We start from the raw sequence: 13,729 nt of genomic DNA on the forward strand, positions 1-13,729 counted from the left end.
TCGTTATGTGGCCTGAAACTCGGATATAAGTTGTTCAAAATACTTGTACGTGATATAATATCAAATCAGCAGCTCCACACCAACAAATGCGCAGCCAGGTGTCATGGTTCAGTAAGCTTTGTCTTGTGATCAGCCGCTTGACAAACCCGCAGTAGCGGCCACTCGATGCTGCGGGCACTCACATTACATGTGTGCCGCTTCGACCGCGGATGAGCTCCGCTTGCACGTCAATCTACGCTCAGAGGACGAACGAAAGAAGGAATGCATCACTATGAAAGTTAAAAGCTGTTAAGTACCAACAAAAGCCACATTATACAATGAAAGCTCTGCCGGCAATTTAGCAGTGAGCGCCTCCAGTAGAGCGCTCATGTGTTGCTTGTGGGGATTGAGGCCAGCCGTCGCCATTGCGTGGGTTTTTCGCCTATTTCTGCCATCCTCATGTCCGATCATGTCGCTCCCCTCCTCCGCCGTCCTACGGCGCTGGGCGAGCGGGGGTGACGTTAACCCCCTCACCCCGGCGCCGGATCGCGACGGTGGCGCCACGTTCGAGTCTCGCGTGCTCGCGTCTCGCGAGACGTTGCGCGCGGCGGGGGAGTCAGACCCTCTCTGGACCTCGTAGGGTAAGCACGTATTTTCTTTCCTGTCCGTCGGCTCCTTTGTTTGGGCTCGCTCGGACGGAGTTCGCCTAACGGTGCCTTGCGCCAGCGGCGAGCGCTTACCTTACGTTGTCCTTTCCGAACGCTAGGCTGAAGAGCGGTGCGGTGCATTCGCGCGTGGTCTTACTACGCCGAAACCGTATCCTATCGAAGCCAACGCGAGCGGAGTTTGCCCTTGCTCGAGCGATCGGGCCCTGTTTTGGTCGCTGATCGTGAGAGCACGCAGCATAGTCGCGAGGGAACGTTTCTCCTCAGCGGCGTGTCGCCGTGAGCCCTTTTGCCCGCGGAGACGTGCTAGCGGCACCCTTTGTGTTGTACTTTCGCCCGTGGCGTGGTTAAGCCTGTTTTTGCTTCTCCCGCCGCCTTTGGGAGCGGGCGTTGTACTGCGTTTTGTGGAGCTGCCGCAGGCAATAAAGTGTTGCGGATTTCGAGAGCAGTACTGTGTACTTGCCGCGTTACGCTCGGCGCCTTGTTTGCGCTCGAACGTGCGTGTGCAGCGGCGCGCTAGTTCACGCGAGGCGACGGCAGACGCGGCCCTGTGGCTCGCTAAGTCCGAACCCACGCTAGTGGCCGTACTCCTGTGAGGTACGTGCACACTACACTGCGCCCAACGCGGTATCAAAAGCTCATTAAGCTTTTGACTGCTCTTAGCGAGTCAGTACGCCTGTGCGTCTCGGGCTCGCCGCAACATGTCTGCTTCGCGGGATTTTTTGTCCGTTGACTTTTCTGGCGGATGCCGCGTTGCACGAAGAAGGAGGCCAGTGCCTCTGTCGAGGGGCACCTTTGTGCACCCATACGTGTCGCAACCCCCTGTGGGGACGACACAAAGCGCCTGCCAGCTCCCTTTGGAGATGGTGCGTCGTTGCGGACTGGGCCCTTTGCCCTACCCGAACGGTGCGCTCAGGCGCCTTCGACTGCTGCAGTACCCTTCGAAATGCGTGGCAGTTCGACGGCACAGTGCTTTCAGTCGGTTCCCTGTGGAATTGACGGGGCGCAGGCTTTGGCCCTTTGCCGACTTTTGCCCGCCGTCAGCCGTGCAACCGACAGTTCGACCGCACGCTGAGCAGGCGCCTGTATTGTCGACGGTAGCCGCCCCAAGTGGCAATTATGTTCGACAGCAGGCAAATCCCGCTAGGAGCCTCTTTTGCTCTGGGAATGGCGCGCAGGGCGGTAGTCCTTTTGAAACCGCTCCACTGATCGAGCTGGGAGGACTGTTCACCTTCGCTCGACCGCGCCGCTAACGCACCAACGGCTTCCTGTGAAGCAGGTGCGACGCAGACGCTGCTGCAAAACGCCGTCGAGATGATCCAAGCGCTCTCGGGAGCTGTCCAAACGCTTTCGGCCGTTCCGAAACGCGCCCACCCCGCTGTTATGTTGCCTGTGCCAACATACAGCGGATACGGGGATTTGCTCAGCGCCCGAGACTACCTTGACTCTCTGTCACGTTATCAGAGAGCAATGGGTTTGGACGATCAGGAGGTGCTCGGGCGCGTTGTCCCGGCTGCACTGACTGATACGGCGGCGAGGTGGTATCGGCTTTCCGGTTACCGAGCAGCAACCCTCGAGGAGTTCCGCGCGGCCTTTCTGCGCGAATTCCTACCCGCTGACTACGAGAGTAGGATGCGGCGAGAGCTCGAGCTCCGTACACAAGCTCCTGATGAGTCGCTTCAGGAGTACGTACGCGCGATGGACGACCTTTTCTCTATCGCTGAGCCCAGGGCCTCGAACGAGGAACGCGTCGAACGGGTGATTCGGCAGGCACATCCGACCTTTTCGGCGTACCTGCGCGGCGGTCGCTTCCGCGATTTGGAGGAGCTGGCCGCCGAGGCAAAGCGCATTCAAGGCGACCTTCTCGCCGCGCGTGCCTATCGCCCGCCGCCGCCAGCCAGCGAGGCGAGCCGCGCTGCGCATGGCGAGGGGCCGTGCCCCAACAGCAGCCCCACGGCGCTGCCTTTGCGGCTGCCAGTGGCTGCGCGTGGGAGTTGAGCGCTCGCGCTCTTGATCCCTACACGCACGAAAGGCGGGCAGCCTGTGCTGCACCACCTGAAACCCACACGAAGGGACGCCATTCGACCCAACGCAGTGTGGGTGACGCTCGTCGATACGTATCCTGTGATAACGTGGCGAGCCGATCACAGCAGCTCGAGGCTGCTCCGTCTCGTGAACGAGACCGAGATGGAGTGCGCTGTTTTCGCTGCCGTGAAAGAGGGCACATAGCAAGGGAGTGCACCGTATCTAGGCCTCCTGTGAGGCAGGGAAACGGATTTGCGGGTCGTTCGTGAAGGCACGGGCGGCCCAACCTTTGCTTATCCCCTCTGCGTACAGGGCAAGCAGTCTTGCTGGTACGCACGCGCCGTTCATTCCGGTCATTATTGCCGGCCGTGAATTTTCGGCGTTGCTAGACACGGGCGCTAGCGCTTCGTTGTTTGGCGAACAGGTATTGTCCCACTTGCAGAAGCATTCGGTGCGCTTGCGGGACTGCCGAACGACATTCACTCTTGCGACAGGCGTGGCCCATTCGGCTGGCGCCGCAAGGTTGACTGTCAGATGGGGAGATCGAATGAGACGCGCGCGTTTTGTTCATCTCCCAGGGCTCAATGTTCCGGTGATTCTCGGTCGGGACTTTCTTTTGAAGACCGGGATCGTTGTGGACATTGCGAATGGCGGCTATCGTGATGGGCCCTTTTCCCAACTCAAGCCGTTCATCAGCCCTCCGGCGCTTACTGTTGCCTTTGCTGCAGAAACGTCGGAACCGTGCCACGCGGAGAGTTCGGGGTCATACCCCTGCTCAACGCATTCCTCCTCTCACAGTCCCCTTTGGGAACGAGAGAGCCGGCACGAACCGTGTCGCGCGCAAACTTCGGGGTCATACTCCGGCAGTACGCGCTCGTCGGCTCGAAACCCCCTTTTGGATCGACCGACACGACACGAAGAGGCACCACATCCTTTGATCGCCTGTGCGACTCATTTGGATGATACACAGAAGGCTCGTCTGTCGGCACTTTTACGCCAGTACGACGAGCTCTTCACCGATCAACCGGGCTGTACCGATTTTGTCAGCCACGTGATCGAAACTGGCGACGCGCTTCCTTTGAAGTGTAACCCCAGGCCCGTCAGTCTCGCCAAAAGGCAGATTATCGACGGCTTGCTAGACGACATGCTATCGGCAGGCATTATTCGCCGTTCGTCTAGCTCCTGGGCGTCTCCAATTGTGTTGGTGCCTAAGAAAGATGGCAGTCATCGCCTGTGCGTCGACTATCGCCGTCTGAACGGAGTGACTCGTAAGGATGCCTATCCGCTCCCTACGATAAGCTCCATCGTAGGAAACCTGGGCGATGCACGGTACTTTACCACGCTTGACGCCTCGAAAGGTTACCTACAGGTCCGGATGGGTGAGCGTGACCAGTGCAAAACTGCTTTCACGTCCCACAGAGGGTTGTTCGAGTTCACTCGTATGCCCTTTGGTCTTTGCAATGCTCCTGCGACGTTTCAAAGACTCATGGACCGCGTCCTCGGGGAAGCAAAGTGGTCATACTGCCTGTGCTACCTCGACGACATCGTGATTTATTCACGAACCTTCGAAGAGCACTTGGCCCATGTTGCCGATGTGCTCGAGAGGGTGCGGGCTGCCGGGATGACGTTAAATCCTGCGAAAGCCCAATTAGCGCAGACCCGTATTCAGTTACTCGGGTTTACGCTGGGCGAAGGCTCCATTGAGCCGGATCGGGAGAAACTTCGAGCAATCCTCGATTTCCCCGTGCCCAAGGACGTACGTGGCCTTCGCCGCTTTTTGGGAATGGTTAACTTTTACCGTTCCTTCATTCCGTCCTGTGCCCGACTGCAGGCGCCCTTGACCAAGCTCTTGGGTAAGTCTGCAGTTTGGCGATGGGGACCTCAGCAGCAAGAGGCGTTTTGCCGACTGTCTAGCGCCATTGCGGAGACAGCGCAGCTCAGACTCCCCGACCTGACCAGACCGTTCGTTGTTCAGACTGATGCGAGCGATCTGGGATTAGGAGCCGTTCTCCTACAGGAATACGATGGCGTGTTGCAGCCGTTGGCCTTTGCCAGCCGCTCCTTGGTACCCGCGGAGAAAAATTATTCCGTTACCGAAAAGGAGTGCCTCGCCATCGTGTTTGCACTTCGGAAATTTGACGTCTACCTTGATGGGACGAAATTCGTGGTGCAAACGGATCACAGTGCGCTCAGCTGGCTGATGCGGCTCCGTGAGCCTGCGGGCAGGCTGGCGCGCTGGGCTCTCCTGATACAGCACTATGACTTTGCAGTGCAGTATCGAAAGGGGAGTACCAACGTGGTAGCTGACGCGCTATCTCGTGCCCCATTGTCTGCCGAGAACCTTGATTCCGGTGCGACAGCCGCTAGCGGTGCCTTTGCACAAGCAAGCGGTGGGGGCGAAACAGCGGCTTCGCCGCCGTTCGGCGAAAAGGGCGAGTCCGCATTCGGACGAACCTTGGCTGCTATCCAGGCAAACAGCGCACCGCGACGCCGGCCAGCGGGTGAGCTTTCCGAAGGCCACGATGCCGAGAGCGAACCCGTGACGCCGACGCAAGCGGCGGTTGCTGCGGTCCTGAGTGGGCGCGATACCAGGTTCCCCTTTGGGAGAATGGGAATCGCTTTCAGCAGACAAGAGCTACTGAAGGCTCAGCAAAGTGATCCGTTTTGTCGCGGAATTTGCGACGGTCTCAGGGAGACGGAGCGCCGTTACGCTGCTTGCCCTGCAGCGGGCGCGGAAGGGGGGCTGGAACCAGCGTGTGTCGCTGAGTCCCCCGCGGATTCATATTTGCTGGACCATGACGGGCTCCTGCTGAAATACGTAGCCACCGATGACGAGTCCATCGATCCGTTTAAGGTGGTTATGCCCAAAAGTCTGAGAGTCGCCCTGTTGCGATCCTCTCACGACGAACCCATGGCCGGTCACCTGAGTGGCTCCAAAGTTTTCGCAAAACTGAGCAAGACGGTGACTTGGCCCGGCATGAAGCGTGACGTTTATCGCTATTGCCGTTCCTGCCACGTCTGTCAAACGGTGAAGTCTAGGGGTGGCAAGCCACCTGGTCTGATGAAGCCGATTGTCAGTGAGCGTCCGTGGCAAGTGGCCACCTGCGATCTAATGGGACCTTTTCCCAGAAGTAAGCAGGGGTTTATTCACCTCATGGTAGTCGTGGATCACTTTTCGAAGTGGGTGGAATTGTTCCCTCTTCGGAAGGTGACAGCGCGAGCGGTGCTCGAGAAGCTGCAGGAAGTGTTTTGCCGGTTCGGCTTTCCGGAAAGGCTCATCACTGACAACGCTTCGTATTTCACCGCTCGGGTGTTTGGTGTCACGTGCCGTTCCCTTGGAATTGATCACTGCACCACTTCACCCTACCATCCCCAGTCCAATTTGACGGAGCGCGTCAATCGTACGCTCAAACCAATGTTGGCGGCCTTTGCCGAAAGTCAAAGGGACTGGGCAGACCATTTGAGCGAGCTCGCGTTCGCCATTCGAACATCCGAGAGTCGCTCGACTGGTTTCTCGCCCGCCTTCTTAAATTTTGGAAGGGAGTTGGCAAATCCGGTGACCAGTGTCATTCAATGCCAGCTCGGGGACGAGGAGACGCAGCCAGACTGTTCGGCTTACGCGTCACAGCTTCGGGACCGGCTTTGTCGAGCTTTCTGTAAAGCAAGGCAAAGTTTGGCGTCGTCTAGGGCTCAGCAGAAGGCCCAATATGACCGCAAGCATCGCGACCTAGCATTTGAGGTGGGCGATCTTGTCCTGAAGCGCAACCACGCCCTTAGCGACGCGAGTAAGGGGTTCTCAGCCTCGCTCGCTCCTAAGTGGCTTGGTCCGTACCGAGTGGAGAAAGCTTGGACTCCACTCGCGTACTTGCTGAAAGATCCCATTTCTGGAAAACTCAGCCGTGCCCATATCGCAGACCTGAAAGCCTTTGCATCACGGTCTGACGAGCTTGCGCCAGCGCCCTGTGGCATTTCGCGCAAGCAACGGGGCACACCCGGTGCGGCGGACCGCATTCGGACCACGCATCCGTATAATCTGAGGAAGCGGTCACCTTTGTGATTTCGCGCCGGACGGCGGACTCTGTTTTCCGCAACCGAAGGCCCTCAGTTACTTTCTAGCCTCAGTATGCTAGCTTCTTTACGGCCAGTGCTCGTAAAGAAGTCGGCCCGCCCAGTTTGCTGCTAGTGTTTTTTTTTGTTTTATTTGAATACTCATGTGTATTTAATACGTTTTTTCGATTGTGTTTTGCCACATATTGAGTGTCATTTTTTTCTCTTTACTTTTTTCCCGTGTTTTATTGTTGTGCCTGCGGAAGGATTCTTGAATACTGGTTGCTTTGCGGGGGGAGAGGAACGAAGGACGCTTTGCGCCTTCCCATGCGAGCGCGCGCGGTTGGCGACATGACACCACGAAAAGTGAGGCGCAGTGGCCTTGAACGGCGAACTAGCGCCGCGCTTGGCGAAAGCGCTGCTATGTGCGGTGACGTGTGTGTGTGCGTGCGTACGTGCGTGGTGCATTGGTGCGTGCCTGGAAGGAGTGCGCGTGGTGACTTCACCTCATCTACGTGGACACTCGGGTCAATGACCCGCTGACGCCGGACAGACCAGCGGTGCCCTGCTCTTGGCCGTCGTCGAGAAGCCTGGCTGCCCTCTCCATCATGGCTCCTGCGCTAGGCGAGCTGACATAGCAGGTATGCCTGCTCTCTGCCGACCTCGGGACGCCTCGCAGCCAGTTCGGGTCGGCCTTATTGATTCCAAAAAAGGGCCGGCTGTCCCAGCGTGGTCTTCCGGTATCCAGCCGAAAATTCGGGACCTTCGCACCACCACAGAAGCGGCGTTCGTCGGACTCTCGCGCCAATCGTCGTCAAGAGCGACGCGCCATTGATGAGCCCGTTCCCGCCATGAGGACTTCAAAGAAGCCTCCTGCCACCGCCTCCCCTCCACGCTGTGGACGCTCTTTCGCGCAAGCATCGCGAACACTTGCCTTAACTTTCTTTACCTTCCTTCCGCAGCGCCATTTTATTGTATTAGGTGTTTTAAGCGTATTGTCTTTTGTTATGGATTTTTCTCGCATTATAATGTATTCTTTTTTTAGCAGCAGCTTCAGGGCTGGACTGAGGCTAGTGGTTGCTCATAGCAGTGTTATTTTAACTGCATGGGTGACCGCCGGCTGCCTTTGCAGACCGGTAAAGGGCAAATTTAGGAGAGGGGGATGTGGGGATTGAGGCTAGGCCGTCGCCATTGCGCGGGTTTTTCGCCTATTTCTGCCATCCTCATGTCCGATCATGTCGCTCCCCTCCTCCGCCGTCCTACGGCGCTGGGTGAGCGGGGGTGACGTTAACCCCCTCACCCCGGCGCCGGATCGCGACGGTGGCGCCACGTTCGAGTCTCGCGTGCTCGCGTCTCGCGAGACGTTGCGCGCGGCGGGGGAGTCAGACTCTCTCTGGACCTCGTAAGGTGAGCACGTCTTTTCTTTCCTGTCCGTCGGCTCCTTTGTTTGGGCTCGCTCGGACGGAGTTCGCCAACGGTGCCTTGCGCCAGCGGCGAGCGCTTACCTTACGTTGTCCTTTCCGAACGCTAGGCTGAAGAGCGGTGCGGTGCATTCGCGCGTGGTCTTACTACGCCGAAACCGTATCTATCGAAGCCAACGCGAGCGGAGTTTGCCCTTGCTCGAGCGATCGGGCCCTGTTTTGGTCGCTGATCGTGAGAGCACGCAGCATAGTCGCGAGGGAACGTTTCTCTCAGCGGCGTGTCGCCGTGAGCCCTTTTGCCCGCGGAGACGTGCTAGCGGCACCCTTTGTGTTGTACTTTCGCCCGTGGCGTGGTTAAGCCTGTTTTGCTTCTCCCGCCGCCTTTGGGAGCGGGCGTTGTACTGCGTTTTGTGGAGCTGCCGCAGGCAATAAAGTGTTGCGGATTTCGAGAGCAGTACTGTGTACTTGCCGCGTTACGCTCGGCGCCTTGTTTGCGCTCGAACGTGCGTGTGCAGCGGTGCGCTAGTTCACGCGAGGCGACGGCAGACGCGGCCCTGTGGCTCGCTAAGTCCGAACCCACGCTAGTGGCCGTACTCCTGTGAGGTACGTGCACACTACATTCTCTTCCTTTTCTTTCTATTTCCCTCACTCTGTTTCTCTCTGTACTTGTTCTCCCCTCCTCCTTTCCCTCGGATCCCTCCTCCTCACCCCCTTGATATACCATACTATACAAAGCTATGCTATGCTAGCGTGCCTGGATAGCCTAGTGGTTACGACGCTCGCCTTCGGATAGTGGGTACGCATGTTCAAATCTCACCTCACCAAGAAACTTTTTTCGCTAGGAATTTGTCTCTTTCACTTTCTTTCTCTCTGTACTCGCTCTCTCGCACATGTATCAGAGTTATTGCATCCCATTCCGAACGAATCGACGCATGCATTCTGGGAACGAAGTAGAAGGCAAAGAAGAGGATGAAGAGAGTGCGTGATGGTTCATAATGATGACAGTTTTCTTTCTATGACACATGCAAAACCTCGAGCAGGACAGCTGTGCTGTCAAACCATACTTCACTTTAGATACCAAAGAATTTCTGTTTTAAGTACATATTTTGAAAACTAATGTAACACAATGCTAGGTGCACTGGGGAACACTTTGTAGAGGCCACCATGAGGTGAAACTTTTGCTATGTCTCTATATGAGGTGTGGGGTGATTAGAAGCAACCAGTGATGTCACTGGAGAGACCGGAATGTGAAAGGAAATGTTTGCTATTGTAGTCTGCTTGAGTTTTGAACCTTGTAGATTAATAATTCCAGCTCCAGTGCACTACTTTTTTATAATTTTTTCTCATGTTCATTTCAGTGTTCAATGCTACACATACACACTCTAGTGCTACAGAGGGCAGTAAAAAAAAAAAGAAAAACAATGCAGGGCCCCTTTAAGCTATGCCAGCTAATGCAGGGTAATAGGAAGGAAAGGGAGTTAAATATTTTTTTTAGAATATAATACAGGAATAATAATGCAAGTCTTGCTGCGCAAAACAACAGACTGGCCAATAGTGCCACTGCTTCATGCTTTAGGCAGATGAGCAACATTTTTCAGCGACTAGTGAGAAAGCTTGGTGTAATAAACGCAGCGCAATATCAAAAACTAATTGTAGTGAATACACTAGCAATTGTGGCAGTGCTCAATACCTCTTATCCGAGTGCCAATGGGTTCACAACCAAACATTTAATTTCTATGCAGTGATTCTCCAAACTGGTTTCAGCCGAGAGACCATCAAGAGCTTTTCAGGCCTACTATAAGCTACTGTAAGTGCTAACACTAAACAACAAACTGATATGAAGGTTGTCAAATTACAGATTTTTCTATGCCTGCGTTGAGCGAACACAACCTCAGCAAAATTTGCAGATAAGTGTACATATAACGGGACCCCTGATAAAACATATCGAGCCAATACGGGCAAGTGCTGGTATATAAAGCTCAATTGAAGAATACAGATACGAAGTCGGCTCCAGGGATATGGACATCCGCAGGCTTTTTTACCGTCACTATACTCGACGACAACTTATCTTGACACTGGAGCGAAGGCTACGGAGGCAGGGCTTCCGCACCTTCGTGTTGCTCCGCAAGTAGTACGGCAGCTTGCGGCTGATTTCGGTTTTGCTCGCTCGCATCGTTAACGCGTTTAGAAAACATATTCACGAAAAATGTGAAGGGAATGTGAACGGGAGAGACATTTCGATTGTTCAGAGTACATTTTAGTGTCATATTACGAGTACATTTTTCTTGGAGAACTAAACGGTGCGTTTGCGGCCGCACACTGACCCACTACGTCACGGACGCCATGTTTACTTTGGAAAACAGGCATGCTGAAAAGGTGGTGCTGTCTAAGAAATGGAAAGAAAAGGAAGGCATTCTTGCGAGGTGAACAATAACTGTATTTTACCTACGACTTCCCGTAACTGTTTCAGTCTCATAATAAATAAAGCAACAATTATTTCAGCAAGAAAAACGAGAAAATTATCAGTAAACGTAAGTACTATTTCTTGGCGCGGTAGCAGGCATGCACTTCAGTTCTGTAGCTTCCACAGTGCTGTCAAGGAAAGTTGTCGCCGAGTATAGCATGTGTTCAAGTATGTATCAAGCAATAAGGGCTGATTAAGACAAGTGGGGAGAATTCAACATAACATACTCTAAATAGCAATGTGAAAAGTAAGTAATGCAAACAGGCTGGAGATCATTATTTGTAGTGGGATGAATGTGAGGTCTCGGTACACTACGACTACTAGTGGCCGTGACGCCAGCATCCACAACTAGCCAAAGCAACTGACCTTACAATGTTACTTGCTCATTTGGACGGGCTCGCGGTACAACTGTGTGCAAGCAACTTCTCATGACCTACCCCAAGCGTGCTTAGACCACGATTACCTGATCAATTTTTTTTTTTCTGTCCAATACCTGTGCCACACAGGCACAGAAAATGACATTAACTTCTTAATGCCTTAAGATTTAATGCCAGTTGCGTGGTGCCACAAAGGCAAATCAAATGGTGTTTCCCTTCCTGCCATTCGTCACCTAATGCCTTCGCTAGAACTCATTCGGCTGAGAAATGCAGACGCTTGATGTCAAAGCTTGCTCAGTGCAGTACACACAAAACATTTGAAATAGCATCTGTCATGTCAAAAATATTTTATACATGACTTTTAACACATAGCATGTTATATTTCCCAGCTGCACCATAGCGAAATTCCCTCAACTGCAATGGCTTCGACATGACAGGCACCATGTCGGATTCTAGACTTTGGATTCAGCACGCAGTGGCCAAAGTTGCTATGGACTCAGTAGCAATGTTGTAAAAGACAGGAACAAACTCAAGCTAATGGCACCATAATATGCTTACTTCTACATTTCACTATTCCTGAACGCAGGTTGGAGTTGTTGAAATGCGTGTTTATATTTTATTATTGCCCTAAAATTGCTTATTTGAAAGGTTTCTGTTGTCTACAACATCTGGTCAAATGCCATTAAATTTAGACGTATAGCAGGTCACCCGAAAAAAAAAAAATTCGTTCAGGAACTTAATGCCTTAACTACTGAATGCCATTTCTTGTGCCTGTGTGGCACGGGTATAAATTTCCTCTACCACCCGAATTTGACGAATGCTGCACTCACATTAAATGAAATAAACGGCGGTGCACACAAACGACCGCTGGCGCGCTCTCTGGATCCTAAATTTGCTATCAACCAAGCGTAACAAATAAACAAGCCAGTCGGGGAACGTCAGACACACGAAAGTGGCGTGCTTCGAGCTTCCGCTTGCCGACACGAAAGCCCCGACGAAACGGCAGTTGCGGCGCGACGGAGCACACAACGGTCCCTCGTGCGGCAGGTGGTTTCGGGCACCGGCGTCATTGATAAAACAAAGGCCGTCGTGCCCAAAACTCCAAAGGGCGCGGCAGACGGCCGATTCAGCTTGGAGACAATGGCAAGCGCCGTAGTAACATGAAGACCACGGCTGCAGTGTGCTCTGTTCGTGCGACATAACTCGATTCATTCCGATCCGGCGACGTCAGTACGCGTCGACGTCAGTAGCCACGCGTAAGCAGAGAGCTTAGAAAAAGGGTGGTTCCGATATGCCACGTCGTCTGATAAGATGTGGCGCGAACGGAAAACGATGCGTCGTTGCGCGTGTGTAGCAGACGACAAAACGGGGGCAAAAAGAGCGGCGTTTAAAGGTGGCAGCACTGCCGCAATTTCTAGTCCAGTCTGTCGTCTGCTCTCCTGAGCGCGTGTTGCGCGAACAAAACGTAAACAAACTCACGTGCTCCGAACGACCGTACAAATACGAAAACACACGGTTCAGAAAAGCGCGCCAAACTTAGTCGAAATACACGAAAGCGTAGCGACCTTTTTCACGCAAAGCAAGCAACTTATCGAGCGCCGGACAAACGTCTGCCATTACGACGGCACTACTGAAAATCGGAGCAGCCCTGCCGTGCGTCGAAGTGGCGCGACACGCTCCCGACACAGCGCACTCATCGCCAAACGACGCTCAAGGGGAGCCCACGCGCGCGCGGCCGGCGAACGGGGAAAAAAGCTCGCGGCACGCAGCCTCCCTCCCCGCGCTCAGCCGAGCCGAAAGCGGCGGCAGTAGTAGTAGCGGTCGAAGGGACACCGCGGCGGCGAACGCCCGGCCTGTCCCCGCCAGCCCTCGAGCACGGCGCGCTCCCCGCGGGGCGAGCATTAATAACGACTCCCCCCCTCCGGAAAGCCTGTCATCGTCGAAGCGCAGCAGCCGGCGAGCGGCGCAGCCGCCCAGCGAGCGAGCGAAGCAGACGGCGATCAGGGGAGAGCAGCAGCAAGCCCGGCGGAGTCGCACGAGTACGGACGCACGCACGCCGGATACGGCCAGCGAGTAGGGGAGCAGGAAACCGGTTGCTTCCCCGTGCGCCTGGAAGGCTGCCACGGCTGCGCCGGCTGCTGCGCGCTCGCCGCTGCCCGCCACCACCCCGAGATCGTTCGCTCGCCCTCGCTCGCAGCCCCGGCAACGAGGTAGCATGCACGCAGCGCCGAGCGGCGCCGCCGGGGAAGGCCAATCGGGCATCGGCGTACGCGGCGGGCCCCCGCCCGTCACCGCCGCGCCGGTCTCCTTGCCCCCCGCCTGCGGCTCGCACGGCTCACCGCCTGCCTCACCCGCCACATCGCCGCTTTGTCCGCCCGCCCCGACGAGGATCACGGCGGCGGACATTGTGGCGTCGCTCGCCGTGCAGGCTCCGCCATGCAAGCATCAAAACGCTGCTCGCGTGAAAGGAAATCGTCTGCCGGCGCGTGGAAAAGACCGCGCTATTACGTGACGTGCCAGCTAGACGAGCCGTTTTTAAAGGAAGAATTAACTCGTGTTATGACCCGTCTGGAATTAAGTCGAAAAGGCAGCGTCATCTGTCACGAAATTACTCGCGTGCTTTTAACGCTCGGGAGTCAGCCCGCAACAAAACGCGACTCGCGACCGTGTTCTTGCCCTTAGGGACGTAACACCGGGAGGCCGCTCGCACGGCCGCGTTGGCGCCTGTTTGATCTATCCGCGTCCTCTTTA

Source organism: Rhipicephalus sanguineus, chromosome 2 (genome assembly GCF_013339695.2).
Source record: "Rhipicephalus sanguineus isolate Rsan-2018 chromosome 2, BIME_Rsan_1.4, whole genome shotgun sequence".
NCBI classification, from domain to species: Eukaryota; Metazoa; Arthropoda; class Arachnida; order Ixodida; family Ixodidae; genus Rhipicephalus; species Rhipicephalus sanguineus.